The 26,705-nt window shown below is 44.7% G+C and overlaps 23 non-coding genes across 23 annotated transcripts; all 23 read right to left on the bottom strand.

Moving 5' to 3' along the window:
• Positions 1-857: 857 nt before the first annotated feature.
• trnae-cuc (transfer RNA glutamic acid (anticodon CUC)) lies at positions 858-929 on the bottom strand. The gene has a single exon. It is a non-coding gene; the product is annotated as a tRNA-Glu (tRNA).
• Positions 930-1,846: 917 nt separating this feature from the next.
• Positions 1,847-1,919, bottom strand: trnaf-gaa (transfer RNA phenylalanine (anticodon GAA)). Its single transcript has one exon. It is a non-coding gene; the product is annotated as a tRNA-Phe (tRNA).
• A 1,233-nt stretch (positions 1,920-3,152) lies between these two features.
• On the bottom strand, positions 3,153-3,224 carry trnae-cuc (transfer RNA glutamic acid (anticodon CUC)). Its single transcript has one exon. It is a non-coding gene; the product is annotated as a tRNA-Glu (tRNA).
• A 918-nt stretch (positions 3,225-4,142) lies between these two features.
• Positions 4,143-4,215, bottom strand: trnaf-gaa (transfer RNA phenylalanine (anticodon GAA)). The gene has a single exon. It is a non-coding gene; the product is annotated as a tRNA-Phe (tRNA).
• A 1,233-nt stretch (positions 4,216-5,448) lies between these two features.
• trnae-cuc (transfer RNA glutamic acid (anticodon CUC)) lies at positions 5,449-5,520 on the bottom strand. The gene has a single exon. It is a non-coding gene; the product is annotated as a tRNA-Glu (tRNA).
• A 918-nt stretch (positions 5,521-6,438) lies between these two features.
• trnaf-gaa (transfer RNA phenylalanine (anticodon GAA)) lies at positions 6,439-6,511 on the bottom strand. The gene has a single exon. It is a non-coding gene; the product is annotated as a tRNA-Phe (tRNA).
• A 1,233-nt stretch (positions 6,512-7,744) lies between these two features.
• Positions 7,745-7,816, bottom strand: trnae-cuc (transfer RNA glutamic acid (anticodon CUC)). The gene has a single exon. It is a non-coding gene; the product is annotated as a tRNA-Glu (tRNA).
• A 918-nt stretch (positions 7,817-8,734) lies between these two features.
• Positions 8,735-8,807, bottom strand: trnaf-gaa (transfer RNA phenylalanine (anticodon GAA)). The gene has a single exon. It is a non-coding gene; the product is annotated as a tRNA-Phe (tRNA).
• A 1,233-nt stretch (positions 8,808-10,040) lies between these two features.
• Positions 10,041-10,112, bottom strand: trnae-cuc (transfer RNA glutamic acid (anticodon CUC)). Its single transcript has one exon. It is a non-coding gene; the product is annotated as a tRNA-Glu (tRNA).
• A 916-nt stretch (positions 10,113-11,028) lies between these two features.
• trnaf-gaa (transfer RNA phenylalanine (anticodon GAA)) lies at positions 11,029-11,101 on the bottom strand. The gene has a single exon. It is a non-coding gene; the product is annotated as a tRNA-Phe (tRNA).
• Positions 11,102-12,334: 1,233 nt separating this feature from the next.
• On the bottom strand, positions 12,335-12,406 carry trnae-cuc (transfer RNA glutamic acid (anticodon CUC)). The gene has a single exon. It is a non-coding gene; the product is annotated as a tRNA-Glu (tRNA).
• A 918-nt stretch (positions 12,407-13,324) lies between these two features.
• trnaf-gaa (transfer RNA phenylalanine (anticodon GAA)) lies at positions 13,325-13,397 on the bottom strand. The gene has a single exon. It is a non-coding gene; the product is annotated as a tRNA-Phe (tRNA).
• A 1,233-nt stretch (positions 13,398-14,630) lies between these two features.
• Positions 14,631-14,702, bottom strand: trnae-cuc (transfer RNA glutamic acid (anticodon CUC)). The gene has a single exon. It is a non-coding gene; the product is annotated as a tRNA-Glu (tRNA).
• A 916-nt stretch (positions 14,703-15,618) lies between these two features.
• On the bottom strand, positions 15,619-15,691 carry trnaf-gaa (transfer RNA phenylalanine (anticodon GAA)). The gene has a single exon. It is a non-coding gene; the product is annotated as a tRNA-Phe (tRNA).
• A 1,233-nt stretch (positions 15,692-16,924) lies between these two features.
• On the bottom strand, positions 16,925-16,996 carry trnae-cuc (transfer RNA glutamic acid (anticodon CUC)). The gene has a single exon. It is a non-coding gene; the product is annotated as a tRNA-Glu (tRNA).
• Positions 16,997-17,912: 916 nt separating this feature from the next.
• trnaf-gaa (transfer RNA phenylalanine (anticodon GAA)) lies at positions 17,913-17,985 on the bottom strand. The gene has a single exon. It is a non-coding gene; the product is annotated as a tRNA-Phe (tRNA).
• A 1,233-nt stretch (positions 17,986-19,218) lies between these two features.
• Positions 19,219-19,290, bottom strand: trnae-cuc (transfer RNA glutamic acid (anticodon CUC)). Its single transcript has one exon. It is a non-coding gene; the product is annotated as a tRNA-Glu (tRNA).
• A 918-nt stretch (positions 19,291-20,208) lies between these two features.
• trnaf-gaa (transfer RNA phenylalanine (anticodon GAA)) lies at positions 20,209-20,281 on the bottom strand. The gene has a single exon. It is a non-coding gene; the product is annotated as a tRNA-Phe (tRNA).
• A 1,233-nt stretch (positions 20,282-21,514) lies between these two features.
• On the bottom strand, positions 21,515-21,586 carry trnae-cuc (transfer RNA glutamic acid (anticodon CUC)). Its single transcript has one exon. It is a non-coding gene; the product is annotated as a tRNA-Glu (tRNA).
• A 916-nt stretch (positions 21,587-22,502) lies between these two features.
• On the bottom strand, positions 22,503-22,575 carry trnaf-gaa (transfer RNA phenylalanine (anticodon GAA)). The gene has a single exon. It is a non-coding gene; the product is annotated as a tRNA-Phe (tRNA).
• A 1,233-nt stretch (positions 22,576-23,808) lies between these two features.
• On the bottom strand, positions 23,809-23,880 carry trnae-cuc (transfer RNA glutamic acid (anticodon CUC)). Its single transcript has one exon. It is a non-coding gene; the product is annotated as a tRNA-Glu (tRNA).
• A 918-nt stretch (positions 23,881-24,798) lies between these two features.
• On the bottom strand, positions 24,799-24,871 carry trnaf-gaa (transfer RNA phenylalanine (anticodon GAA)). The gene has a single exon. It is a non-coding gene; the product is annotated as a tRNA-Phe (tRNA).
• A 1,233-nt stretch (positions 24,872-26,104) lies between these two features.
• Positions 26,105-26,176, bottom strand: trnae-cuc (transfer RNA glutamic acid (anticodon CUC)). Its single transcript has one exon. It is a non-coding gene; the product is annotated as a tRNA-Glu (tRNA).
• Positions 26,177-26,705: the final 529 nt, after the last annotated feature.

A 26,705-nucleotide genomic window follows, 5' to 3' on the forward strand; every position in this document is an offset into this window, starting at 1 on the left:
AAATGTTGGCAAACCGTACAGTCTCAATCAGCAATTGTAGTTCCATATGTTCATTTAATGTTCTGCTGAAGTGTTCACAAAGACACAAAGATTGCATACCAGGCCAGATCTCACAGTGTTGAAGACACAGTGAAATATACTGGAGAGTTTATAACTGATTCAGAACATAACATGTCAGTAAAATTCCCCGTTCTGTTCTCGGCACTGATGGGTTGTCAAAAGGAGACGGGCCGCAGTCCGATTGAGCCGCACTGACCTCGAGCCAAGGTGAAATTAAAGCAGGTTCAGTCCTTAGCAGTGATATGATGAAGAGAGCTAAGAGTCGCGAATCAAGGAGAGGTTTAACGTTAGTGATGGTGAATCTCGGTTTGATGAAAAACTCCATGAATTCTCTGCCGGGAAATTCAGATCTTGCAAATCGCCTGTGAACGCTAAACATTGACACGCAGTGAGCCAATGTGCAATATAGAAGGGGCCCAGGCCAAATGAATGCTCAAGGATAAGTTATCGGTCCCCATGGTCCAGGCATTCCCTGATTCCAGTCTTGCACACTTTGCGAAGTTTAAAATGCTGAATATTTCCACAGTGGCAATGCTTTGATTGATGATAAGCTCGAGTGATGTGGCGCAAATAGGTACCTGGAAGACTAAAGAAAGCCATGATTGGCAAAATTTACGTTGTCTTTCAGCAATTGTAGTTCCACTTGTTGAGCGAGATCTTGTCATTTAGTGCAGACTTTAAAACAGAAGTGTCTGTTGTATCACGACGCGCTGCTGATGATTGGGGCAACAACAGCAAGGTGAGCTGCAAGCTTGTTCAGGAGCAGCATTGCATTTCGAAGCAACGCAAATACAATGTTCCCTAACCGGGAATCGAACCCAGGCCACGGCAGTGAGAGCGCCGAATCCTAACCACTAGACCACCAGGGAAGCTGCTGCAGACGTCTGTGCCAGCAAACAGACCAACCCAGTCTTTCCTCCTTGCTTTTTCGAAATTTTCATCACATTCGCGCCAGGGAAAACTGTTCGCAGCAAAAAGCAGTTTTTGTGGAGAACACCAAAGACATGTCCGCGCAATCACAGCGTTAAGTGCGGGTAGGCATCCACTGAAATCCATTTCATTCTCTCCTTTTTCCGGGAATTTTCACTCTCGGTACCGTGTGAACATTTCATTTGGTGTTTTTGTCCTGAACTGAAGCCTTTTGCCCATGAAGGGCGACAGAACCGTTCTGTCTGTCTGTTCTGCTTTTAACCATTGCCGGGAACTGGTCTCCAGTTCATCGGTTATCAGCAAAGCAAGAAACACGTTATGAACAGAAAGTTGTGCTCTGCACACCGTCGGCAAAGAAGCAATGGCTGTTATTCCAAATAATTCCCATCCCTTGGGATTGCGTGTGGATTTGTTTCGTTATGAAGATTTGATTGTAAATGTTACTAAAAACCGAATAAAAATTATGAAAAATTGCGATGGCCCATACGGGGATCGGCCCCGCGCTCTTGGCTTTATTAATACCACGCCCTAAACGACCGATTTAAACGGCAACAAAATGCCCTAGGGCTGCGTGAAAGCCCAGCCTGAGATGATTTTGTATCCGGCGCACACTGGGTGATAGAGTTACTTCATAAGAATTGAACACATCGCATCGCTTAAACATTGTTCACTCTTCATATACAAAACTGGGCAGAGTATAAATAGAAAGTAACAGAAAAAGAGCGCTGAATCTAAAAAAATGTCATGTCCAAAATTAGTATCACGCCACCGCTGAACAGCCCATCCCTCAAGCACTGTCTCGATATCAAACCAGCTTCTCCCCTGAAAATGAAGGAAACGCAAAATCACCAGATATTGCCGAAACCCGGGATTGAACCAGGGACCTTTAGATCTTCAGTCTAACGCTCTCCCAACTGAGCTATTTCGGCCCGACAGAAAACGAAGCAAAACTTTCTCGCACCTTTTTGAAAGAAAACTTAAACCCCGGTAGGAATAGTACCGCACACTCAGTCCTCATTTCGGGGCAATGGCTCGCAAACACATCTCGGAGCTCGGGATGTGTTCATGTAATGTATAATGATATTGAAAATCTTTATGCTCATGTTAATTTATCACTGCCCACGATCCAGGCACTCTCTGATTCCGGGATTGTGCACGTTGCTAACTTGAAAATGTGCATTTTTCCGCTCTGGCAATGAATTGACTGATAGCCGGGCTGTGATCAGCTCGGTTTGTTCGGGTGATGCCGCGCAAGAACGTACATGGAAGAATAATGATCATTCTGATTGTTCTCACACTGCACTTAAATGTTGGCAAACCGTACAGTCTCAATCAGCAATTGTAGTTCCATATGTTCATTTAATGTTCTGCTGAAGTGTTCATAAAGACACAAAGATTGCATACCAGGCCAGATCTCACAGTGTTGAAGATACAGTGAAATATACTGGAGAGTTTATAACTGATTCAGAACATAACATGTCAGTAAAATTCCCCGTTCTGTTCTCGGCACTGATGGGTTGTCAAAAGGAGACGGGCCGAAGTCCTATTGAGCCGCACTGACCTCGAGCCAAGGTGAAATTAAAGCAGGTTCAGTCCTTAGCAGTGATATGATGAAGAGAGCTAAGAGTCGCGAATCAAGGAGAGATTTAACGTTAGTGATGGTGAATCTCGGTTTGATGAAAAACTCCATGAATTCTCTGCCGGGAAATTCAGATCTTGCAAATCGCCTGTGAACGCTAAACATTGACACGCAGTGAGCCAATGTGCAATATAGAAGGGGCCCAGGCCAAATGAATGCTCAAGGATAAGTTATCGGTCCCCATGGTCCAGGCATTCCCTGATTCCAGTCTTGCACACTTTGCGAAGTTTAAAATGCTGAATATTTCCACAGTGGCAATGCTTTGATTGATGATAAGCTCGAGTGATGTGGCGCAAATAGGTACCTGGAAGACTAAAGAAAGCCATGATTGGCAAAATTTACGTTGTCTTTCAGCAATTGTAGTTCCACTTGTTGAGCGAGATCTTGTCATTTAGTGCAGACTTTAAAACAGAACTGTCTGTTGTATCACGACGCGCTGCTGATGATTGGGGCAACAACAGCAAGGTGAGCTGCAAGCTTGTTCATGAGCAGCATTGCATTTCGAAGCAACGCAAATACAATGTTCCCTGACCGGGAATCGAACCCGGGCCGCGGCGGTGAGAGCGCCGAATCCTAACCACTAGACCACCAGGGAAGCTGCTGCAAACGTCTGTGCCAGCAAACAGACCAACCCAGTCTTTCCTCCTTGCTTTTTCGAAATTTTCATCACATTCGCGCCAGGGAAAACTGTTCGCAGCAAAAAGCAGTTTTTTGTGGAGAACACCAAAGACATGTCCGCGCAATCACAGCGTTAAGTGCGGCTAGGCATCCACTGAAATCCATTTCATTCTCTCCTTTTTCCGGGAATTTTCACTCTCGGTACCGTGTGAACATTTCATTTGGTGTTTTTGTCCTGAACTGAAGCCTTTTGCCCATCAAGGGCGACAGAACCGTTCTGTCTGTCTGTTCTGCTTTTAACCATTGCCGGGAACTGGTCTCCTGTTCATCGGTTATCAGCAAAGCAAGAAACACGTTATGAACAGAAAGTTGTGCTCTGCACACCGTCGGCAAAGAAGCAATGGCTGTTATTCCAAATAATTCCCATCCCTTGGGATTGCGTGTGGATTTGTTTCGTTATGAAGATTTGATTGTAAATGTTACTAAAAACCGAATAAAAATTATGAAAAATTGCGATGGCCCATACGGGGATCGGCCCCGCGCTCTTGGCTTTATTAATACCACGCCCTAAACGACCGATTTAAACGGCAACAAAATGCCCTAGGGCTGCGTGAAAGCCCAGCCTGAGATGATTTTGTATCCGGCACACACTGGGTGATAGAGTTACTTCATAAGAATTGAACACATCGCATCGCTTAAACATTGTTCACTCTTCATATACAAAACTGGGCAGAGTATAAATAGAAAGTAACAGAAAAAGAGCGCTGAATCTAAAAAAATGTCATGTCCAAAATTAGTATCACGCCACCGCTGAACAGCCCATCCCTCAAGCACTGTCTCGATATCAAACCAGCTTCTCCCCTGAAAATGAAGGAAACGCAAAATCACCAGATATTGCCGAAACCCGGGATTGAACCAGGGACCTTTAGATCTTCAGTCTAACGCTCTCCCAACTGAGCTATTTCGGCCCGACAGAAAACGAAGCAAAACTTTCTCGCACCTTTTTGAAAGAAAACTTAAACCCCGGTAGGAATAGTACCGCACACTCAGTCCTCATTTCGGGGCAATGGCTCGCAAACACATCTCGGAGCTCGGGATGTGTTCATGTAATGTATAATGATATTGAAAATCTTTATGCTCATGTTAATTTATCACTGCCCACGATCCAGGCACTCTCTGATTCCGGGATTGTGCACGTTGCTAACTTGAAAATGTGCATTTTTCCGCTCTGGCAATGAATTGACTGATAGCCGGGCTGTGATCAGCTCGGTTTGTTCGGGTGATGCCGCGCAAGAACGTACATGGAAGAATAATGATCATTCTGATTGTTCTCACACTGCACTTAAATGTTGGCAAACCGTACAGTCTCAATCAGCAATTGTAGTTCCATATGTTCATTTAATGTTCTGCTGAAGTGTTCATAAAGACACAAAGATTGCATACCAGGCCAGATCTCACAGTGTTGAAGATACAGTGAAATATACTGGAGAGTTTATAACTGATTCAGAACATAACATGTCAGTAAAATTCCCCGTTCTGTTCTCGGCACTGATGGGTTGTCAAAAGGAGACGGGCCGAAGTCCTATTGAGCCGCACTGACCTCGAGCCAAGGTGAAATTAAAGCAGGTTCAGTCCTTAGCAGTGATATGATGAAGAGAGCTAAGAGTCGCGAATCAAGGAGAGATTTAACGTTAGTGATGGTGAATCTCGGTTTGATGAAAAACTCCATGAATTCTCTGCCGGGAAATTCAGATCTTGCAAATCGCCTGTGAACGCTAAACATTGACACGCAGTGAGCCAATGTGCAATATAGAAGGGGCCCAGGCCAAATGAATGCTCAAGGATAAGTTATCGGTCCCCATGGTCCAGGCATTCCCTGATTCCAGTCTTGCACACTTTGCGAAGTTTAAAATGCTGAATATTTCCACAGTGGCAATGCTTTGATTGATGATAAGCTCGAGTGATGTGGCGCAAATAGGTACCTGGAAGACTAAAGAAAGCCATGATTGGCAAAATTTACGTTGTCTTTCAGCAATTGTAGTTCCACTTGTTGAGCGAGATCTTGTCATTTAGTGCAGACTTTAAAACAGAACTGTCTGTTGTATCACGACGCGCTGCTGATGATTGGGGCAACAACAGCAAGGTGAGCTGCAAGCTTGTTCATGAGCAGCATTGCATTTCGAAGCAACGCAAATACAATGTTCCCTGACCGGGAATCGAACCCGGGCCGCGGCGGTGAGAGCGCCGAATCCTAACCACTAGACCACCAGGGAAGCTGCTGCAAACGTCTGTGCCAGCAAACAGACCAACCCAGTCTTTCCTCCTTGCTTTTTCGAAATTTTCATCACATTCGCGCCAGGGAAAACTGTTCGCAGCAAAAAGCAGTTTTTTGTGGAGAACACCAAAGACATGTCCGCGCAATCACAGCGTTAAGTGCGGCTAGGCATCCACTGAAATCCATTTCATTCTCTCCTTTTTCCGGGAATTTTCACTCTCGGTACCGTGTGAACATTTCATTTGGTGTTTTTGTCCTGAACTGAAGCCTTTTGCCCATCAAGGGCGACAGAACCGTTCTGTCTGTCTGTTCTGCTTTTAACCATTGCCGGGAACTGGTCTCCTGTTCATCGGTTATCAGCAAAGCAAGAAACACGTTATGAACAGAAAGTTGTGCTCTGCACACCGTCGGCAAAGAAGCAATGGCTGTTATTCCAAATAATTCCCATCCCTTGGGATTGCGTGTGGATTTGTTTCGTTATGAAGATTTGATTGTAAATGTTACTAAAAACCGAATAAAAATTATGAAAAATTGCGATGGCCCATACTGGGATCGGCCCCGCGCTCTTGGCTTTATTAATACCACGCCCTAAACGACCGATTTAAACGGCAACAAAATGCCCTAGGGCTGCGTGAAAGCCCAGCCTGAGATGATTTTGTATCCGGCACACAGTGGGTGATAGAGTTACTTCATAAGAATTGAACACATCGCATCGCTTAAACATTGTTCACTCTTCATATACAAAACTGGGCAGAGAATAAATAGAAAGTAACAGAAAAAGAGCGCTGACTCTAAAAAAATGTCATGTCCAAAATTAGTATCACGCCACCGCTGAACAGCCCATCCCTCAAGCACTGTCTCGATATCAAACCAGCTTCTCCCCTGAAAATGAAGGAAACGCAAAATCACCAGATATTGCCGAAACCCGGGATTGAACCAGGGACCTTTAGATCTTCAGTCTAACGCTCTCCCAACTCAGCTATTTCGGCCCGACAGAAAACGAAGCAAAACTTTCTCGCACCTTTTTGAAAGAAAACTTAAACCCCGGTAGGAATAGTACCGCACACTCAGTCCTCATTTCGGGGCAATGGCTCGCAAACACATCTCGGAGCTCGGGATGTGTTCATGTAATGTATAATGATATTGAAAATCTTTATGCTCATGTTAATTTATCACTGCCCACGATCCAGGCACTCTCTGATTCCGGGATTGTGCACGTTGCTAACTTGAAAATGTGCATTTTTCCGCTCTGGCAATGAATTGACTGATAGCCGGGCTGTGATCAGCTCGGTTTGTTCGGGTGATGCCGCGCAAGAACGTACATGGAAGAATAATGATCATTCTGATTGTTCTCACACTGCACTTAAATGTTGGCAAACCGTACAGTCTCAATCAGCAATTGTAGTTCCATATGTTCATTTAATGTTCTGCTGAAGTGTTCATAAAGACACAAAGATTGCATACCAGGCCAGATCTCACAGTGTTGAAGATACAGTGAAATATACTGGAGAGTTTATAACTGATTCAGAACATAACATGTCAGTAAAATTCCCCGTTCTGTTCTCGGCACTGATGGGTTGTCAAAAGGAGACGGGCCGAAGTCCTATTGAGCCGCACTGACCTCGAGCCAAGGAGAAATTAAAGCAGGTTCAGTCCTTAGCAGTGATATGATGAAGAGAGCTAAGAGTCGCGAATCAAGGAGAGATTTAACGTTAGTGATGGTGAATCTCGGTTTGATGAAAAACTCCATGAATTCTCTGCCGGGAAATTCAGATCTTGCAAATCGCCTGTGAACGCTAAACATTGACACGCAGTGAGCCAATGTGCAATATAGAAGGGGCCCAGGCCAAATGAATGCTCAAGGATAAGTTATCGGTCCCCATGGTCCAGGCATTCCCTGATTCCAGTCTTGCACACTTTGCGAAGTTTAAAATGCTGAATATTTCCACAGTGGCAATGCTTTGATTGATGATAAGCTCGAGTGATGTGGCGCAAATAGGTACCTGGAAGACTAAAGAAAGCCATGATTGGCAAAATTTACGTTGTCTTTCAGCAATTGTAGTTCCACTTGTTGAGCGAGATCTTGTCATTTAGTGCAGACTTTAAAACAGAACTGTCTGTTGTATCACGACGCGCTGCTGATGATTGGGGCAACAACAGCAAGGTGAGCTGCAAGCTTGTTCATGAGCAGCATTGCATTTCGAAGCAACGCAAATACAATGTTCCCTGACCGGGAATCGAACCCGGGCCGCGGCGGTGAGAGCGCCGAATCCTAACCACTAGACCACCAGGGAAGCTGCTGCAAACGTCTGTGCCAGCAAACAGACCAACCCAGTCTTTCCTCCTTGCTTTTTCGAAATTTTCATCACATTCGCGCCAGGGAAAACTGTTCGCAGCAAAAAGCAGTTTTTTGTGGAGAACACCAAAGACATGTCCGCGCAATCACAGCGTTAAGTGCGGCTAGGCATCCACTGAAATCCATTTCATTCTCTCCTTTTTCCGGGAATTTTCACTCTCGGTACCGTGTGAACATTTCATTTGGTGTTTTTGTCCTGAACTGAAGCCTTTTGCCCATCAAGGGCGACAGAACCGTTCTGTCTGTCTGTTCTGCTTTTAACCATTGCCGGGAACTGGTCTCCTGTTCATCGGTTATCAGCAAAGCAAGAAACACGTTATGAACAGAAAGTTGTGCTCTGCACACCGTCGGCAAAGAAGCAATGGCTGTTATTCCAAATAATTCCCATCCCTTGGGATTGCGTGTGGATTTGTTTCGTTATGAAGATTTGATTGTAAATGTTACTAAAAACCGAATAAAAATTATGAAAAATTGCGATGGCCCATACTGGGATCGGCCCCGCGCTCTTGGCTTTATTAATACCACGCCCTAAACGACCGATTTAAACGGCAACAAAATGCCCTAGGGCTGCGTGAAAGCCCAGCCTGAGATGATTTTGTATCCGGCACACAGTGGGTGATAGAGTTACTTCATAAGAATTGAACACATCGCATCGCTTAAACATTGTTCACTCTTCATATACAAAACTGGGCAGAGTATAAATAGAAAGTAACAGAAAAAGAGCGCTGACTCTAAAAAAATGTCATGTCCAAAATTAGTATCACGCCACCGCTGAATAGCCCATCCCTCAAGCACTGTCTCGATATCAAACCAGCTTCTCCCCTGAAAATGAAGGAAACGCAAAATCACCAGATATTGCCGAAACCCGGGATTGAACCAGGGACCTTTAGATCTTCAGTCTAACGCTCTCCCAACTGAGCTATTTCGGCCCGACAGAAAACGAAGCAAAACTTTCTCGCACCTTTTTGAAAGAAAACTTAAACCCCGGTAGGAATAGTACCGCACACTCAGTCCTCATTTCGGGGCAATGGCTCGCAAACACATCTCGGAGCTCGGGATGTGTTCATGTAATGTATAATGATATTGAAAATCTTTATGCTCATGTTAATTTATCACTGCCCACGATCCAGGCACTCTCTGATTCCGGGATTGTGCACGTTGCCAACTTGAAAATGTGCATTTTTCCGCTCTGGCAATGAATTGACTGATAGCCGGGCTGTGATCAGCTCGGTTTGTTCGGGTGATGCCGCGCAAGAACGTACATGGAAGAATAATGATCATTCTGATTGTTCTCACACTGCACTTAAATGTTGGCAAACCGTACAGTCTCAATCAGCAATTGTAGTTCCATATGTTCATTTAATGTTCTGCTGAAGTGTTCATAAAGACACAAAGATTGCATACCAGGCCAGATCTCACAGTGTTGAAGATACAGTGAAATATACTGGAGAGTTTATAACTGATTCAGAACATAACATGTCAGTAAAATTCCCCGTTCTGTTCTCGGCACTGATGGGTTGTCAAAAGGAGACGGGCCGAAGTCCTATTGAGCCGCACTGACCTCGAGCCAAGGTGAAATTAAAGCAGGTTCAGTCCTTAGCAGTGATATGATGAAGAGAGATAAGAGTCGCGAATCAAGGAGAGATTTAACGTTAGTGATGGTGAATCTCGGTTTGATGAAAAACTCCATGAATTCTCTGCCGGGAAATTCAGATCTTGCAAATCGCCTGTGAACGCTAAACATTGACACGCAGTGAGCCAATGTGCAATATAGAAGGGGCCCAGGCCAAATGAATGCTCAAGGATAAGTTATCGGTCCCCATGGTCCAGGCATTCCCTGATTCCAGTCTTGCACACTTTGCGAAGTTTAAAATGCTGAATATTTCCACAGTGGCAATGCTTTGATTGATGATAAGCTCGAGTGATGTGGCGCAAATAGGTACCTGGAAGACTAAAGAAAGCCATGATTGGCAAAATTTACGTTGTCTTTCAGCAATTGTAGTTCCACTTGTTGAGCGAGATCTTGTCATTTAGTGCAGACTTTAAAACAGAACTGTCTGTTGTATCACGACGCGCTGCTGATGATTGGGGCAACAACAGCAAGGTGAGCTGCAAGCTTGTTCATGAGCAGCATTGCATTTCGAAGCAACGCAAATACAATGTTCCCTGAACGAGAATCGAACCCGGGCCGCGGCGGTGAGAGCGCCGAATCCTAACCACTAGACCACCAGGGAAGCTGCAGCAAACGTCTGTGCCAGCAAACAGACCAACCCAGTCCTTCCTCCTTGCTTTTTCGAAATTTTCATCACATTCGCGCCAGAGAAAACTGTTCGCAGCAAAAAGCAGTTTTTGTGGAGAACACCAAAGACATGTCCGCGCAATCACAGCGTTAAGTGCGGCTAGGCATCCACTGAAATCCATTTCATTCTCTCCTTTTTCCGGGAATTTTCACTCTCGGTACCGTGTGAACATTTCATTTGGTGTTTTTGTCCTGAACTGAAGCCTTTTCCCCATCAAGGGCGACAGAACCGTTCTGTCTGTCTGTTCTGCTTTTAACCATTGCCGGGAACTGGTCTCCTGTTCATCGGTTATCAGCAAAGCAAGAAACACGTTATGAACAGAAAGTTGTGCTCTGCACACCGTCGGCAAAGAAGCAATGGCTGTTATTCCAAATAATTCCCATCCCTTGGGATTGCGTGTGGATTTGTTTCGTTATGAAGATTTGATTGTAAATGTTACTAAAAACCGAATAAAAATTATGAAAAATTGCGATGGCCCATACGGGGATCGGCCCCGCGCTCTTGGCTTTATTAATACCACGCCCTAAACGACCGATTTAAACGGCAACAAAATGCCCTACGGCTGCGTGAAAGCCCAGCCTGAGATGATTTTGTATCCGGCACACACTGGGTGATAGAGTTACTCATAAGAATTGAACACATCGCATCGCTTAAACATTGTTCACTCTTCATATACAAAACTGGGCAGAGTATAAATAGAAAGTAACAGAAAAAGAGCGCTGAATCTAAAAAAATGTCATGTCCAAAATTAGTATCACGCCACCGCTGAACAGCCCATCCCTCAAGCACTGTCTCGATATCAAACCAGCTTCTCCCCTGAAAATGAAGGAAACGCAAAATCACCAGATATTGCCGAAACCCGGGATTGAACCAGGGACCTTTAGATCTTCAGTCTAACGCTCTCCCAACTGAGCTATTTCGGCCCGACAGAAAACGAAGCAAAACTTTCTCGCACCTTTTTGAAAGAAAACTTAAACCCCGGTAGGAATAGTACCGCACACTCAGTCCTCATTTCGGGGCAATGGCTCGCAAACACATCTCGGAGCTCGGGATGTGTTCATGTAATGTATAATGATATTGAAAATCTTTATGCTCATGTTAATTTATCACTGCCCACGATCCAGGCACTCTCTGATTCCGGGATTGTGCACGTTGCTAACTTGAAAATGTGCATTTTTCCGCTCTGGCAATGAATTGACTGATAGCCGGGCTGTGATCTGCTCGGTTTGTTCGGGTGATGCCGCGCAAGAACGTACATGGAAGAAAAATGATCATTGTGATTGTTCTCACACTGCACTTAAATGTTGGCAAACCGTGCAGTCTCAATCAGCAATTGTAGTTCCATATGTTCATTTAATGTTCTGCTGAAGTGTTCATAAAGACACAAAGATTGCATACCAGGCCAGATCTCACAATGTTGAAGACACAGTGAAATATACTGGAGAGTTTATAACTGATTCAGAACATAACAAGTCAGTAAAATTCCCCGTTCTGTTATCGGCACTGATGGGTTGTCAAAAGGAGACGGGCCGATGTCCTATTGAGCCGCACTGACCTCGAGCCAAGGTGAAATTAAAGCAGGTTCAGTCCTTAGCACTGATATGATGAAGAGAGCTAAGAGTCGCGAATCAAGGAGAGATTTAACGTTAGTGATGGTGAATCTCGGTTTGATGAAAAACTCCATGAATTCTCTGCCGGGAAATTCAGATCTTGCAAATCGCCTGTGAACGCTAAACATTGACACGCAGTGAGCCAATGTGCAATATAGAAGGGGCCCAGGCCAAATGAATGCTCAAGGATAAGTTATCGGTCCCCATGGTCCAGGCATTCCCTGATTCCAGTCTTGCACACTTTGCGAAGTTTAAAATGCTGAATATTTCCACAGTGGCAATGCTTTGATTGATGATAAGCTCGAGTGATGTGGCGCAAATAGGTACCTGGAAGACTAAAGAAAGCCATGATTGGCAAAATTTACGTTGTCTTTCAGCAATTGTAGTTCCACTTGTTGAGCGAGATCTTGTCATTTAGTGCAGACTTTAAAACAGAACTGTCTGTTGTATCACGACGCGCTGCTGATGATTGGGGCAACAACAGCAAGGTGAGCTGCAAGCTTGTTCATGAGCAGCATTGCATTTCGAAGCAACGCAAATACAATGTTCCCTGACCGGGAATCGAACCCGGGCCGCGGCGGTGAGAGCGCCGAATCCTAACCACTAGACCACCAGGGAAGCTGCTGCAAACGTCTGTGCCAGCAAACAGACCAACCCAGTCTTTCCTCCTTGCTTTTTCGAAATTTTCATCACATTCGCGCCAGGGAAAACTGTTCGCAGCAAAAAGCAGTTTTTTGTGGAGAACACCAAAGACATGTCCGCGCAATCACAGCGTTAAGTGCGGCTAGGCATCCACTGAAATCCATTTCATTCTCTCCTTTTTCCGGGAATTTTCACTCTCGGTACCGTGTGAACATTTCATTTGGTGTTTTTGTCCTGAACTGAAGCCTTTTGCCCATCAAGGGCGACAGAACCGTTCTGTCTGTCTGTTCTGCTTTTAACCATTGCCGGGAACTGGTCTCCTGTTCATCGGTTATCAGCAAAGCAAGAAACACGTTATGAACAGAAAGTTGTGCTCTGCACACCGTCGGCAAAGAAGCAATGGCTGTTATTCCAAATAATTCCCATCCCTTGGGATTGCGTGTGGATTTGTTTCGTTATGAAGATTTGATTGTAAATGTTACTAAAAACCGAATAAAAATTATGAAAAATTGCGATGGCCCATACTGGGATCGGCCCCGCGCTCTTGGCTTTATTAATACCACGCCCTAAACGACCGATTTAAACGGCAACAAAATGCCCTAGGGCTGCGTGAAAGCCCAGCCTGAGATGATTTTGTATCCGGCACACAGTGGGTGATAGAGTTACTTCATAAGAATTGAACACATCGCATCGCTTAAACATTGTTCACTCTTCATATACAAAACTGGGCAGAGTATAAATAGAAAGTAACAGAAAAAGAGCGCTGACTCTAAAAAAATGTCATGTCCAAAATTAGTATCACGCCACCGCTGAATAGCCCATCCCTCAAGCACTGTCTCGATATCAAACCAGCTTCTCCCCTGAAAATGAAGGAAACGCAAAATCACCAGATATTGCCGAAACCCGGGATTGAACCAGGGACCTTTAGATCTTCAGTCTAACGCTCTCCCAACTGAGCTATTTCGGCCCGACAGAAAACGAAGCAAAACTTTCTCGCACCTTTTTGAAAGAAAACTTAAACCCCGGTAGGAATAGTACCGCACACTCAGTCCTCATTTCGGGGCAATGGCTCGCAAACACATCTCGGAGCTCGGGATGTGTTCATGTAATGTATAATGATATTGAAAATCTTTATGCTCATGTTAATTTATCACTGCCCACGATCCAGGCACTCTCTGATTCCGGGATTGTGCACGTTGCCAACTTGAAAATGTGCATTTTTCCGCTCTGGCAATGAATTGACTGATAGCCGGGCTGTGATCAGCTCGGTTTGTTCGGGTGATGCCGCGCAAGAACGTACATGGAAGAATAATGATCATTCTGATTGTTCTCACACTGCACTTAAATGTTGGCAAACCGTACAGTCTCAATCAGCAATTGTAGTTCCATATGTTCATTTAATGTTCTGCTGAAGTGTTCATAAAGACACAAAGATTGCATACCAGGCCAGATCTCACAGTGTTGAAGATACAGTGAAATATACTGGAGAGTTTATAACTGATTCAGAACATAACATGTCAGTAAAATTCCCCGTTCTGTTCTCGGCACTGATGGGTTGTCAAAAGGAGACGGGCCGAAGTCCTATTGAGCCGCACTGACCTCGAGCCAAGGTGAAATTAAAGCAGGTTCAGTCCTTAGCAGTGATATGATGAAGAGAGATAAGAGTCGCGAATCAAGGAGAGATTTAACGTTAGTGATGGTGAATCTCGGTTTGATGAAAAACTCCATGAATTCTCTGCCGGGAAATTCAGATCTTGCAAATCGCCTGTGAACGCTAAACATTGACACGCAGTGAGCCAATGTGCAATATAGAAGGGGCCCAGGCCAAATGAATGCTCAAGGATAAGTTATCGGTCCCCATGGTCCAGGCATTCCCTGATTCCAGTCTTGCACACTTTGCGAAGTTTAAAATGCTGAATATTTCCACAGTGGCAATGCTTTGATTGATGATAAGCTCGAGTGATGTGGCGCAAATAGGTACCTGGAAGACTAAAGAAAGCCATGATTGGCAAAATTTACGTTGTCTTTCAGCAATTGTAGTTCCACTTGTTGAGCGAGATCTTGTCATTTAGTGCAGACTTTAAAACAGAACTGTCTGTTGTATCACGACGCGCTGCTGATGATTGGGGCAACAACAGCAAGGTGAGCTGCAAGCTTGTTCATGAGCAGCATTGCATTTCGAAGCAACGCAAATACAATGTTCCCTGAACGAGAATCGAACCCGGGCCGCGGCGGTGAGAGCGCCGAATCCTAACCACTAGACCACCAGGGAAGCTGCAGCAAACGTCTGTGCCAGCAAACAGACCAACCCAGTCCTTCCTCCTTGCTTTTTCGAAATTTTCATCACATTCGCGCCAGAGAAAACTGTTCGCAGCAAAAAGCAGTTTTTGTGGAGAACACCAAAGACATGTCCGCGCAATCACAGCGTTAAGTGCGGCTAGGCATCCACTGAAATCCATTTCATTCTCTCCTTTTTCCGGGAATTTTCACTCTCGGTACCGTGTGAACATTTCATTTGGTGTTTTTGTCCTGAACTGAAGCCTTTTCCCCATCAAGGGCGACAGAACCGTTCTGTCTGTCTGTTCTGCTTTTAACCATTGCCGGGAACTGGTCTCCTGTTCATCGGTTATCAGCAAAGCAAGAAACACGTTATGAACAGAAAGTTGTGCTCTGCACACCGTCGGCAAAGAAGCAATGGCTGTTATTCCAAATAATTCCCATCCCTTGGGATTGCGTGTGGATTTGTTTCGTTATGAAGATTTGATTGTAAATGTTACTAAAAACCGAATAAAAATTATGAAAAATTGCGATGGCCCATACGGGGATCGGCCCCGCGCTCTTGGCTTTATTAATACCACGCCCTAAACGACCGATTTAAACGGCAACAAAATGCCCTACGGCTGCGTGAAAGCCCAGCCTGAGATGATTTTGTATCCGGCACACACTGGGTGATAGAGTTACTCATAAGAATTGAACACATCGCATCGCTTAAACATTGTTCACTCTTCATATACAAAACTGGGCAGAGTATAAATAGAAAGTAACAGAAAAAGAGCGCTGAATCTAAAATAATGTCATGTCCAAAATTAGTATCACGCCACCGCTGAACAGCCCATCCCTCAAGCACTGTCTCGATATCAAACCAGCTTCTCCCCTGAAAATGAAGGAAACGCAAAATCACCAGATATTGCCGAAACCCGGGATTGAACCAGGGACCTTTAGATCTTCAGTCTAACGCTCTCCCAACTGAGCTATTTCGGCCCGACAGAAAACGAAGCAAAACTTTCTCGCACCTTTTTGAAAGAAAACTTAAACCCCGGTAGGAATAGTACCGCACACTCAGTCCTCATTTCGGGGCAATGGCTCGCAAACACATCTCGGAGCTCGGGATGTGTTCATGTAATGTATAATGATATTGAAAATCTTTATGCTCATGTTAATTTATCACTGCCCACGATCCAGGCACTCTCTGATTCCGGGATTGTGCACGTTGCTAACTTGAAAATGTGCATTTTTCCGCTCTGGCAATGAATTGACTGATAGCCGGGCTGTGATCTGCTCGGTTTGTTCGGGTGATGCCGCGCAAGAACGTACATGGAAGAAAAATGATCATTGTGATTGTTCTCACACTGCACTTAAATGTTGGCAAACCGTGCAGTCTCAATCAGCAATTGTAGTTCCATATGTTCATTTAATGTTCTGCTGAAGTGTTCATAAAGACACAAAGATTGCATACCAGGCCAGATCTCACAATGTTGAAGACACAGTGAAATATACTGGAGAGTTTATAACTGATTCAGAACATAACAAGTCAGTAAAATTCCCCGTTCTGTTATCGGCACTGATGGGTTGTCAAAAGGAGACGGGCCGATGTCCTATTGAGCCGCACTGACCTCGAGCCAAGGTGAAATTAAAGCAGGTTCAGTCCTTAGCACTGATATGATGAAGAGAGCTAAGAGTCGCGAATCAAGGAGAGATTTAACGTTAGTGATGGTGAATCTCGGTTTGATGAAAAACTCCATGAATTCTCTGCCGGGAAATTCAGATCTTGCAAATCGCCTGTGAACGCTAAACATTGACACGCAGTGAGCCAATGTGCAATATAGAAGGGGCCCAGGCCAAATGAATGCTCAAGGATAAGTTATCGGTCCTCATGGTCCAGGCATTCCCTGATTCCAGTCTTGCACACTTTGCGAAGTTTAAAATGCTGAATATTTCCACAGTGGCAATGCTTTGATTGATGATAAGCTCGAGTGATGTGGCGCAAATAGGTACCTGGAAGACTAAAGAAAGCCATGATTGGCAAAATTTACGTTGTCTTTCAGCAATTATAGTTCCACTTGTTGAGCGAGATCTTGTCATTTAGTGCAGACTTTAAAACAGAAGTGTCTGTTGTATCACGACGCGCTGCTGATGATTGGGGCAACAACAACAAGGTGAGCTGCAAGCTTGTTCAGGAGCAGCATTGCATTTCGAAGCAACGCAAATACAATGTTCCCTGACCGGGAATCGAACCCGGGCCGCGGCGGTGAGAGCGCCGAATCCTAACCACTAGACCACCAGGGAAGCTGCTGCAAACGTCTGTGCCAGCAAACAGACCAACCCAGTCTTTCCTCCTTGCTTTTTCGAAATTTTCATCACATTCGCGCCAGGGAAAACTGTTCGCAGCAAAAAGCAGTTTTTGTGGAGAACACCAAAGACATGTCCGCGCAATCACAGCGTTAAGTGCGGCTAGGCATCCACTGAAATCCATTTCATTCTCTCCTTTTTCCGGGAATTTTCACTCTCGGTACCGTGTGAACATTTCATTTGGTGTTTTTGTCCTGAACTGAAGCCTTTTGCCCATCAAGGGCGACAGAACCGTTCTGTCTGTCTGTTCTGCTTTTAACCATTGCCGGGAACTGGTCTCCAGTTCATCGGTTATCAGCAAAGCAAGAAACACGTTATGAACAGAAAGTTGTGCTCTGCACACCGTCGGCAAAGAAGCAATGGCTGTTTTTCCAAATAATTCCCATCCCTTGGGATTGCGTGTGGATTTGTTTCGTTATGAAGATTTGATTGTAAATGTTACTAAAAACCGAATAAAAATTATGAAAAATTGCGATGGCCCATACGGGGATCGGCCCCGCGCTCTTGGCTTTATTAATACCACGCCCTAAACGACCGATTTAAACGGCAACAAAATGCCCTACGGCTGCGTGAAAGCCCAGCCTGAGATGATTTTGTATCCGGCACACACTGGGTGATAGAGTTACTCATAAGAATTGAACACATCGCATCGCTTAAACATTGTTCACTCTTCATATACAAAACTGGGCAGAGTATAAATAGAAAGTAACAGAAAAAGAGCGCTGAATCTAAAAAAATGTCATGTCCAAAATTAGTATCACGCCACCGCTGAACAGCCCATCCCTCAAGCACTGTCTCGATATCAAACCAGCTTCTCCCCTGAAAATGAAGGAAACTCAAAATCACCAGATATTGCCGAAACCCGGGATTGAACCAGGGACCTTTAGATCTTCAGTCTAACGCTCTCCCAACTGAGCTATTTCGGCCCGACAGAAAACGAAGCAAAACTTTCTCGCACCTTTTTGAAAGAAAACTTAAACCCCGGTAGGAATAGTACCGCACACTCAGTCCTCATTTCGGGGCAATGGCTCGCAAACACATCTCGGAGCTCGGGATGTGTTCATGTAATGTATAATGATATTGAAAATCTTTATGCTCATGTTAATTTATCACTGCCCACGATCCAGGCACTCTCTGATTCCGGGATTGTGCACGTTGCTAACTTGAAAATGTGCATTTTTCCGCTCTGGCAATGAATTGACTGATAGCCGGGCTGTGATCTGCTCGGTTTGTTCGGGTGATGCCGCGCAAGAACGTACATGGAAGAAAAATGATCATTGTGATTGTTCTCACACTGCACTTAAATGTTGGCAAACCGTGCAGTCTCAATCAGCAATTGTAGTTCCATATGTTCATTTAATGTTCTGCTGAAGTGTTCATAAAGACACAAAGATTGCATACCAGGCCAGATCTCACAATGTTGAAGACACAGTGAAATATACTGGAGAGTTTATAACTGATTCAGAACATAACAAGTCAGTAAAATTCCCCGTTCTGTTATCGGCACTGATGGGTTGTCAAAAGGAGACGGGCCGATGTCCTATTGAGCCGCACTGACCTCGAGCCAAGGTGAAATTAAAGCAGGTTCAGTCCTTAGCACTGATATGATGAAGAGAGCTAAGAGTCGCGAATCAAGGAGAGATTTAACGTTAGTGATGGTGAATCTCGGTTTGATGAAAAACTCCATGAATTCTCTGCCGGGAAATTCAGATCTTGCAAATCGCCTGTGAACGCTAAACATTGACACGCAGTGAGCCAATGTGCAATATAGAAGGGGCCCAGGCCAAATGAATGCTCAAGGATAAGTTATCGGTCCCCATGGTCCAGGCATTCCCTGATTCCAGTCTTGCACACTTTGCGAAGTTTAAAATGCTGAATATTTCCACAGTGGCAATGCTTTGATTGATGATAAGCTCGAGTGATGTGGCGCAAATAGGTACCTGGAAGACTAAAGAAAGCCATGATTGGCAAAATTTACGTTGTCTTTCAGCAATTGTAGTTCCACTTGTTGAGCGAGATCTTGTCATTTAGTGCAGACTTTAAAACAGAACTGTCTGTTGTATCACGACGCGCTGCTGATGATTGGGGCAACAACAGCAAGGTGAGCTGCAAGCTTGTTCATGAGCAGCATTGCATTTCGAAGCAACGCAAATACAATGTTCCCTGACCGGGAATCGAACCCGGGCCGCGGCGGTGAGAGCGCCGAATCCTAACCACTAGACCACCAGGGAAGCTGCTGCAAACGTCTGTGCCAGCAAACAGACCAACCCAGTCTTTCCTCCTTGCTTTTTCGAAATTTTCATCACATTCGCGCCAGGGAAAACTGTTCGCAGCAAAAAGCAGTTTTTTGTGGAGAACACCAAAGACATGTCCGCGCAATCACAGCGTTAAGTGCGGCTAGGCATCCACTGAAATCCATTTCATTCTCTCCTTTTTCCGGGAATTTTCACTCTCGGTACCGTGTGAACATTTCATTTGGTGTTTTTGTCCTGAACTGAAGCCTTTTGCCCATCAAGGGCGACAGAACCGTTCTGTCTGTCTGTTCTGCTTTTAACCATTGCCGGGAACTGGTCTCCTGTTCATCGGTTATCAGCAAAGCAAGAAACACGTTATGAACAGAAAGTTGTGCTCTGCACACCGTCGGCAAAGAAGCAATGGCTGTTATTCCAAATAATTCCCATCCCTTGGGATTGCGTGTGGATTTGTTTCGTTATGAAGATTTGATTGTAAATGTTACTAAAAACCGAATAAAAATTATGAAAAATTGCGATGGCCCATACTGGGATCGGCCCCGCGCTCTTGGCTTTATTAATACCACGCCCTAAACGACCGATTTAAACGGCAACAAAATGCCCTAGGGCTGCGTGAAAGCCCAGCCTGAGATGATTTTGTATCCGGCACACAGTGGGTGATAGAGTTACTTCATAAGAATTGAACACATCGCATCGCTTAAACATTGTTCACTCTTCATATACAAAACTGGGCAGAGTATAAATAGAAAGTAACAGAAAAAGAGCGCTGACTCTAAAAAAATGTCATGTCCAAAATTAGTATCACGCCACCGCTGAATAGCCCATCCCTCAAGCACTGTCTCGATATCAAACCAGCTTCTCCCCTGAAAATGAAGGAAACGCAAAATCACCAGATATTGCCGAAACCCGGGATTGAACCAGGGACCTTTAGATCTTCAGTCTAACGCTCTCCCAACTGAGCTATTTCGGCCCGACAGAAAACGAAGCAAAACTTTCTCGCACCTTTTTGAAAGAAAACTTAAACCCCGGTAGGAATAGTACCGCACACTCAGTCCTCATTTCGGGGCAATGGCTCGCAAACACATCTCGGAGCTCGGGATGTGTTCATGTAATGTATAATGATATTGAAAATCTTTATGCTCATGTTAATTTATCACTGCCCACGATCCAGGCACTCTCTGATTCCGGGATTGTGCACGTTGCCAACTTGAAAATGTGCATTTTTCCGCTCTGGCAATGAATTGACTGATAGCCGGGCTGTGATCAGCTCGGTTTGTTCGGGTGATGCCGCGCAAGAACGTACATGGAAGAATAATGATCATTCTGATTGTTCTCACACTGCACTTAAATGTTGGCAAACCGTACAGTCTCAATCAGCAATTGTAGTTCCATATGTTCATTTAATGTTCTGCTGAAGTGTTCATAAAGACACAAAGATTGCATACCAGGCCAGATCTCACAGTGTTGAAGATACAGTGAAATATACTGGAGAGTTTATAACTGATTCAGAACATAACATGTCAGTAAAATTCCCCGTTCTGTTCTCGGCACTGATGGGTTGTCAAAAGGAGACGGGCCGAAGTCCTATTGAGCCGCACTGACCTCGAGCCAAGGTGAAATTAAAGCAGGTTCAGTCCTTAGCAGTGATATGATGAAGAGAGATAAGAGTCGCGAATCAAGGAGAGATTTAACGTTAGTGATGGTGAATCTCGGTTTGATGAAAAACTCCATGAATTCTCTGCCGGGAAATTCAGATCTTGCAAATCGCCTGTGAACGCTAAACATTGACACGCAGTGAGCCAATGTGCAATATAGAAGGGGCCCAGGCCAAATGAATGCTCAAGGATAAGTTATCGGTCCCCATGGTCCAGGCATTCCCTGATTCCAGTCTTGCACACTTTGCGAAGTTTAAAATGCTGAATATTTCCACAGTGGCAATGCTTTGATTGATGATAAGCTCGAGTGATGTGGCGCAAATAGGTACCTGGAAGACTAAAGAAAGCCATGATTGGCAAAATTTACGTTGTCTTTCAGCAATTGTAGTTCCACTTGTTGAGCGAGATCTTGTCATTTAGTGCAGACTTTAAAACAGAACTGTCTGTTGTATCACGACGCGCTGCTGATGATTGGGGCAACAACAGCAAGGTGAGCTGCAAGCTTGTTCATGAGCAGCATTGCATTTCGAAGCAACGCAAATACAATGTTCCCTGAACGAGAATCGAACCCGGGCCGCGGCGGTGAGAGCGCCGAATCCTAACCACTAGACCACCAGGGAAGCTGCAGCAAACGTCTGTGCCAGCAAACAGACCAACCCAGTCCTTCCTCCTTGCTTTTTCGAAATTTTCATCACATTCGCGCCAGAGAAAACTGTTCGCAGCAAAAAGCAGTTTTTGTGGAGAACACCAAAGACATGTCCGCGCAATCACAGCGTTAAGTGCGGCTAGGCATCCACTGAAATCCATTTCATTCTCTCCTTTTTCCGGGAATTTTCACTCTCGGTACCGTGTGAACATTTCATTTGGTGTTTTTGTCCTGAACTGAAGCCTTTTCCCCATCAAGGGCGACAGAACCGTTCTGTCTGTCTGTTCTGCTTTTAACCATTGCCGGGAACTGGTCTCCTGTTCATCGGTTATCAGCAAAGCAAGAAACACGTTATGAACAGAAAGTTGTGCTCTGCACACCGTCGGCAAAGAAGCAATGGCTGTTATTCCAAATAATTCCCATCCCTTGGGATTGCGTGTGGATTTGTTTCGTTATGAAGATTTGATTGTAAATGTTACTAAAAACCGAATAAAAATTATGAAAAATTGCGATGGCCCATACGGGGATCGGCCCCGCGCTCTTGGCTTTATTAATACCACGCCCTAAACGACCGATTTAAACGGCAACAAAATGCCCTACGGCTGCGTGAAAGCCCAGCCTGAGATGATTTTGTATCCGGCACACACTGGGTGATAGAGTTACTCATAAGAATTGAACACATCGCATCGCTTAAACATTGTTCACTCTTCATATACAAAACTGGGCAGAGTATAAATAGAAAGTAACAGAAAAAGAGCGCTGAACCTAAAAAAATGTCATGTCCAAAATTAGTATCACGCCACCGCTGAACAGCCCATCCCTCAAGCACTGTCTCGATATCAAACCAGCTTCTCCCCTGAAAATGAAGGAAACGCAAAATCACCAGATATTGCCGAAACCCGGGATTGAACCAGGGACCTTTAGATCTTCAGTCTAACGCTCTCCCAACTGAGCTATTTCGGCCCGACAGAAAACGAAGCAAAACTTTCTCGCACCTTTTTGAAAGAAAACTTAAACCCCGGTAGGAATAGTACCGCACACTCAGTCCTCATTTCGGGGCAATGGCTCGCAAACACATCTCGGAGCTCGGGATGTGTTCATGTAATGTATAATGATATTGAAAATCTTTATGCTCATGTTAATTTATCACTGCCCACGATCCAGGCACTCTCTGATTCCGGGATTGTGCACGTTGCTAACTTGAAAATGTGCATTTTTCCGCTCTGGCAATGAATTGACTGATAGCCGGGCTGTGATCTGCTCGGTTTGTTCGGGTGATGCCGCGCAAGAACGTACATGGAAGAAAAATGATCATTGTGATTGTTCTCACACTGCACTTAAATGTTGGCAAACCGTGCAGTCTCAATCAGCAATTGTAGTTCCATATGTTCATTTAATGTTCTGCTGAAGTGTTCATAAAGACACAAAGATTGCATACCAGGCCAGATCTCACAATGTTGAAGACACAGTGAAATATACTGGAGAGTTTATAACTGATTCAGAACATAACAAGTCAGTAAAATTCCCCGTTCTGTTATCGGCACTGATGGGTTGTCAAAAGGAGACGGGCCGATGTCCTATTGAGCCGCACTGACCTCGAGCCAAGGTGAAATTAAAGCAGGTTCAGTCCTTAGCACTGATATGATGAAGAGAGCTAAGAGTCGCGAATCAAGGAGAGATTTAACGTTAGTGATGGTGAATCTCGGTTTGATGAAAAACTCCATGAATTCTCTGCCGGGAAATTCAGATCTTGCAAATCGCCTGTGAACGCTAAACATTGACACGCAGTGAGCCAATGTGCAATATAGAAGGGGCCCAGGCCAAATGAATGCTCAAGGATAAGTTATCGGTCCCCATGGTCCAGGCATTCCCTGATTCCAGTCTTGCACACTTTGCGAAGTTTAAAATGCTGAATATTTCCACAGTGGCAATGCTTTGATTGATGATAAGCTCGAGTGATGTGGCGCAAATAGGTACCTGGAAGACTAAAGAAAGCCATGATTGGCAAAATTTACGTTGTCTTTCAGCAATTGTAGTTCCACTTGTTGAGCGAGATCTTGTCATTTAGTGCAGACTTTAAAACAGAACTGTCTGTTGTATCACGACGCGCTGCTGATGATTGGGGCAACAACAGCAAGGTGAGCTGCAAGCTTGTTCATGAGCAGCATTGCATTTCGAAGCAACGCAAATACAATGTTCCCTGACCGGGAATCGAACCCGGGCCGCGGCGGTGAGAGCGCCGAATCCTAACCACTAGACCACCAGGGAAGCTGCTGCAAACGTCTGTGCCAGCAAACAGACCAACCCAGTCTTTCCTCCTTGCTTTTTCGAAATTTTCATCACATTCGCGCCAGGGAAAACTGTTCGCAGCAAAAAGCAGTTTTTTGTGGAGAACACCAAAGACATGTCCGCGCAATCACAGCGTTAAGTGCGGCTAGGCATCCACTGAAATCCATTTCATTCTCTCCTTTTTCCGGGAATTTTCACTCTCGGTACCGTGTGAACATTTCATTTGGTGTTTTTGTCCTGAACTGAAGCCTTTTGCCCATCAAGGGCGACAGAACCGTTCTGTCTGTCTGTTCTGCTTTTAACCATTGCCGGGAACTGGTCTCCTGTTCATCGGTTATCAGCAAAGCAAGAAACACGTTATGAACAGAAAGTTGTGCTCTGCACACCGTCGGCAAAGAAGCAATGGCTGTTATTCCAAATAATTCCCATCCCTTGGGATTGCGTGTGGATTTGTTTCGTTATGAAGATTTGATTGTAAATGTTACTAAAAACCGAATAAAAATTATGAAAAATTGCGATGGCCCATACTGGGATCGGCCCCGCGCTCTTGGCTTTATTAATACCACGCCCTAAACGACCGATTTAAACGGCAACAAAATGCCCTAGGGCTGCGTGAAAGCCCAGCCTGAGATGATTTTGTATCCGGCACACAGTGGGTGATAGAGTTACTTCATAAGAATTGAACACATCGCATCGCTTAAACATTGTTCACTCTTCATATACAAAACTGGGCAGAGTATAAATAGAAAGTAACAGAAAAAGAGCGCTGACTCTAAAAAAATGTCATGTCCAAAATTAGTATCACGCCACCGCTGAATAGCCCATCCCTCAAGCACTGTCTCGATATCAAACCAGCTTCTCCCCTGAAAATGAAGGAAACGCAAAATCACCAGATATTGCCGAAACCCGGGATTGAACCAGGGACCTTTAGATCTTCAGTCTAACGCTCTCCCAACTGAGCTATTTCGGCCCGACAGAAAACGAAGCAAAACTTTCTCGCACCTTTTTGAAAGAAAACTTAAACCCCGGTAGGAATAGTACCGCACACTCAGTCCTCATTTCGGGGCAATGGCTCGCAAACACATCTCGGAGCTCGGGATGTGTTCATGTAATGTATAATGATATTGAAAATCTTTATGCTCATGTTAATTTATCACTGCCCACGATCCAGGCACTCTCTGATTCCGGGATTGTGCACGTTGCCAACTTGAAAATGTGCATTTTTCCGCTCTGGCAATGAATTGACTGATAGCCGGGCTGTGATCAGCTCGGTTTGTTCGGGTGATGCCGCGCAAGAACGTACATGGAAGAATAATGATCATTCTGATTGTTCTCACACTGCACTTAAATGTTGGCAAACCGTACAGTCTCAATCAGCAATTGTAGTTCCATATGTTCATTTAATGTTCTGCTGAAGTGTTCATAAAGACACAAAGATTGCATACCAGGCCAGATCTCACAGTGTTGAAGATACAGTGAAATATACTGGAGAGTTTATAACTGATTCAGAACATAACATGTCAGTAAAATTCCCCGTTCTGTTCTCGGCACTGATGGGTTGTCAAAAGGAGACGGGCCGAAGTCCTATTGAGCCGCACTGACCTCGAGCCAAGGTGAAATTAAAGCAGGTTCAGTCCTTAGCAGTGATATGATGAAGAGAGATAAGAGTCGCGAATCAAGGAGAGATTTAACGTTAGTGATGGTGAATCTCGGTTTGATGAAAAACTCCATGAATTCTCTGCCGGGAAATTCAGATCTTGCAAATCGCCTGTGAACGCTAAACATTGACACGCAGTGAGCCAATGTGCAATATAGAAGGGGCCCAGGCCAAATGAATGCTCAAGGATAAGTTATCGGTCCCCATGGTCCAGGCATTCCCTGATTCCAGTCTTGCACACTTTGCGAAGTTTAAAATGCTGAATATTTCCACAGTGGCAATGCTTTGATTGATGATAAGCTCGAGTGATGTGGCGCAAATAGGTACCTGGAAGACTAAAGAAAGCCATGATTGGCAAAATTTACGTTGTCTTTCAGCAATTGTAGTTCCACTTGTTGAGCGAGATCTTGTCATTTAGTGCAGACTTTAAAACAGAACTGTCTGTTGTATCACGACGCGCTGCTGATGATTGGGGCAACAACAGCAAGGTGAGCTGCAAGCTTGTTCATGAGCAGCATTGCATTTCGAAGCAACGCAAATACAATGTTCCCTGAACGAGAATCGAACCCGGGCCGCGGCGGTGAGAGCGCCGAATCCTAACCACTAGACCACCAGGGAAGCTGCAGCAAACGTCTGTGCCAGCAAACAGACCAACCCAGTCCTTCCTCCTTGCTTTTTCGAAATTTTCATCACATTCGCGCCAGAGAAAACTGTTCGCAGCAAAAAGCAGTTTTTGTGGAGAACACCAAAGACATGTCCGCGCAATCACAGCGTTAAGTGCGGCTAGGCATCCACTGAAATCCATTTCATTCTCTCCTTTTTCCGGGAATTTTCACTCTCGGTACCGTGTGAACATTTCATTTGGTGTTTTTGTCCTGAACTGAAGCCTTTTCCCCATCAAGGGCGACAGAACCGTTCTGTCTGTCTGTTCTGCTTTTAACCATTGCCGGGAACTGGTCTCCTGTTCATCGGTTATCAGCAAAGCAAGAAACACGTTATGAACAGAAAGTTGTGCTCTGCACACCGTCGGCAAAGAAGCAATGGCTGTTATTCCAAATAATTCCCATCCCTTGGGATTGCGTGTGGATTTGTTTCGTTATGAAGATTTGATTGTAAATGTTACTAAAAACCGAATAAAAATTATGAA

This window comes from Pristiophorus japonicus, chromosome 28 (genome assembly GCF_044704955.1).
Source record: "Pristiophorus japonicus isolate sPriJap1 chromosome 28, sPriJap1.hap1, whole genome shotgun sequence".
Classification (NCBI taxonomy): Eukaryota; Metazoa; Chordata; class Chondrichthyes; family Pristiophoridae; genus Pristiophorus; species Pristiophorus japonicus.